This window comes from Prinia subflava, chromosome W (genome assembly GCF_021018805.1).
Source record: "Prinia subflava isolate CZ2003 ecotype Zambia chromosome W, Cam_Psub_1.2, whole genome shotgun sequence".
Lineage (NCBI taxonomy): Eukaryota > Metazoa > Chordata > Aves > Passeriformes > Cisticolidae > Prinia > Prinia subflava.
The window spans coordinates 5211680-5215561 of record NC_086282.1 but is presented as its reverse complement, the minus strand read 5'-3'; positions in this window follow the sequence as shown (position 1 = coordinate 5215561).

The following is a 3882-nucleotide window of genomic DNA, read 5'->3' as shown; positions in this document are numbered from 1 at the left end:
GACTTAACCATGTACAGGGAACAAATATGTTGTCTGGGTCAGTGAATATCTGCAGTGTCAGGAAGTTATTGGAGAGATTACTTTCTTCTGGAAGTTGATGTCCTGAGTTTGATGTTTCTTAGGGTATATTTTCTTAAAATAGCTCTCACTCAGAAATTGTTATGGAAATCATACTGAGTGGTCACAGAGGGAAAGTGCATTATTTTTGATGCAGATTCTCAATCTTGGACAGAATGGGGTCATGACTTACTTTCAAATACAAAAAATCTTGAGTATTTCTTCTACTGTTCTCTAGAGGTTATTTCAAGCTTTAGAGTAAGACGTGATGCACACTGTTTTGTAAGCTAAATGTATGGCAGTTTTAAATTCTTCAGTTCATGTTAAATTTATTTTAAAATTCTTGATCAAATAAATCATGCTAAGGAATTTGTTTCCTCCCCTCTAGAGAAAATTCTTTTCTAATTCAGGCAGTCATCATATTTAGATTTGGGTCTGCTGGAAAGGATATGGGATACATGTGTATGGGTTGTCTGTGCAAAGGCAGAAGCATAAAGCTTGAGAGTATTGGTAAGAGACAAGTAAAAGGCTTCTCGAAGAACTTTTGTAGCATCTCATGTCACAATGTCAAACCCTCTCTGATATTCCAGCTCTTGGGAAGATGTTGCCATGCCAAATAATTGTGATGTGTCAGGCCCTTTGGTAGTTCAGTGCAAAGTGTGAGTGCTTGCTGGACACTTGGCTGCTGCTAAAGAATTGTTTTATTCATGACTGGAGCAGTGCTTGAACTTCTACTGTTGGTTTCTGGCTCAGTTGACATCATTGAGACTTTGCTGTGGACTTCAACAGAACCAGGGTTTCACCTCGGGTCTTCAGATGTGAGAGGTTAATGCATTAACCCACTGCAGCATTTAGCTCCCTGGGCTTGATACCTATTTCAATATACTTTAGTGCAAGTCTGTAAATATGACATTCAGAGGTAGTTCCCAAGAGAACTGGGTACATCAGAAATGGTGCTAGTGTGAATAATGTGTATCACAAGGATTTGTGAGACTGTCAAAAGGGAGATATGACTTACCCAGAGCTTGTGTTTGAAGCAGTACTCTAGGAACTGTAAGTAGACAGAGCCTCTAAGAATTTCCATATGCATAAGCATAGATTATCCAGACCTCATTGTGCCGTGCACTATACAAATAGAGTCTTTCTCCACAAAACTTGCAATGTAGGTACAGAAGATGTGTAAAATGTTGGATAGTGAAGACTTGTTATTCTTATTTTACAAACTTGGAACCAGAGCCTAGCAAAGTTTAGTGTTTTGCCCAGGAGCTCAAAGGATTTCTGTGATAGAGCTATGGTTTGAATCCAGATTAGCAACTCCCTTGACCAACTCCTTAATGAAATAAGTGCTTAATAAAGCATAATCAAAACTATCCTTACCTAAAAACTTCTGCTGACAGCAGAAGGAAAATGAACCTGAGTTCTTCCAATAGCAATATATCTGCAACTTGGTGATATACTTGCTCTTATGCCTGCTTTTATAACTTCAGGTTTCGTCAGAAAAAAATTGATGTTTTTCCCATTAAACTGAATAGAAGTTATGATGCTCTCTATTTCATTGATTGGTTATCCCACAAATGCTAAAGTTCTCTAGCACACGCAGTACTACGCTAATGCAGCAGGAATGTGTAAAATCTTGTGTGCATTCAAGTGATGGACATCTAAGCCAGAAAAAAATGAGGCTTCAGCTTGGATTCAGTCATTCAGTGAACTATTTTCACTAGAGTGGGCATTTTATATGGTAAATTGTACTTTTGCACATCATAGGTAGCTCTTTTTCAGAGCTTGGAAGCTGCAGTACTTCGGGGATGGAACTGTTCTTTTTAAGATTGTTAAATCCTGGGATCTAGTTTCTAATCTCTCCAGTGTCCTTTTGTTTCCTTATTTTCCAAGGTGAAGAAAAAAGGTGTTGTTAACTCTTCCCCTGCCTTCTGTCAGTGTAAGTCATGGAAACAGGTCCAGACTTACTCAACTTGCATAGCTACTGTCAAGACGAAAAAACTACTTTCCAGGGAAATTTTTTATCCATTAGTGTTTCAATAACATCAGAGGTTTTTAAAGACATTTCTGCAGCCAAGAGAATGAGGATTTATTTTTTATATCATTGACTTTGCTTATTTAAACCTTTTTCTTTCCCCAAATAATTTCAATTCCAAGTTTCCTTCTATTTTTTTCTGTGAAAAAGACCATGCAAAGGAAAAAATTGAAAAACTTTTTAAATAGGAAAAAGCTGGCTATAAAATCATGAAAAGCATCTGGACCATTTTAAAAGTCTGAAACTACTTTTTTCTGTTTCATTAAATGCTCTAGCTCTCAGGTTAACAAGTTTATGCAAAAGAAGTCATTGACAATTGTTTGGCTCTGTAGCTAAAAAAAAAATAACTAACCAATGAGAGCTGAGAGGCCAAACACATTATCTTAGTTCATCCCTAAATTCAAAATGGCTGAAAAAAGAAGTTTATGGGAGGATTCAGTTTTGCAAATTTTATTATTTACCTTTAAATTCACTCCAGCAAAACCAATGACGTATGGCTAATAAGCAGAGAAAGCTACAGACTAATGGAAATCCTCAAGGAAATAATTTGCATTTCATCAGTATTGGCATACCACCTAAAAATGTCTTTAGAGACAGCTGAAATTCAGAGTAGAAATTTTAAGGTGTTTTAGGAAGTTCAAACTTTAGTAATAAAATGAACTGCATCTTAGCAAAACTGTGAGAGATGTAAAAAGCTCTTACTTAAAATATCTTCAACACAGCTGTTTTGTGATGCTAATACTTAAGGAAGAAATTCAGTTATCAAATTTATACTGTTCTATAAATTGTAGTAATACAGAATTTACATTCACATTGTGAGAATTTTAGGATTACAAGTGCAAACACACACAGACATATGGAAATTATTCATGTAAAATTCAATTCAAATGCCAAAAGATCTTTTCAATAATTGTCTATGAAACTGTCTCACATGTCGATGTGCTCACTGAGAGCCAACGGGCTCTGTCACGGCCAGCCCAGAGCAGCGACAGGCGTCGTAGGGGGGGTCAGTCTGCGAGCAATACTGACTCCTGTGAGTTCTTTGCCTAGCAGAGGCTTGTGTGAGCGATGGAGATTCGACAGGCAGTGGAAGGAAAGGAGGAAACAAATTCCAGACAAACAGAGGGTTTATTACAAACACCTCTCCAGCTCGGGACTGTTTGGGTGGAGAGGGGTGCAGGGGGTTTTTGTCCAAGGGAGTTGGAGGGGGGGGCAAAGGGGGTGATCAGCCGCTGCTAGCCAACCAAGGCAGGTTGCGAGGGGATCTGAGGGTAGGGGAACATATTTTGGGCTAATCAGGAGAGAGTGGGCGGGATTTTACAAAGGCGGGAGAAATAACAGGCAGCTAACCGTGTGCTGCATAACAGGTGCAGGAGTCATGTGAGTTAAACAAAGGAACAATCGGGGGTGGGGTACAGACAACCCAACGAGTACAAAATTATACAAAGCATAACTGATTAAATTAACACACTGACACACTCACACATCAGACTTCCAACTTTCAGCTGCCACTTTCTTTGTTCACTAGACAATGACAAAAAAAAAAGCACAGATATGTATCAGGTGAAGTCCTGGCCTGAAAAATCAAGTCATTCTACAAATTATGTTGTCTTGCTCCAGAAACCTGATTGCTGTGTGGATAGCTATACCCGACTCTTGTGAGAAAATCAATTCTTACTACTCTTTAATCCTGCTCACTCTGGAAAGCCACGGCAGCTATTTGAAAGGGAGTTCAGACCTTCTGTATCATCCATGCAATTTTCTTATTTCTATCTTTCCATGCCAGCCATGGG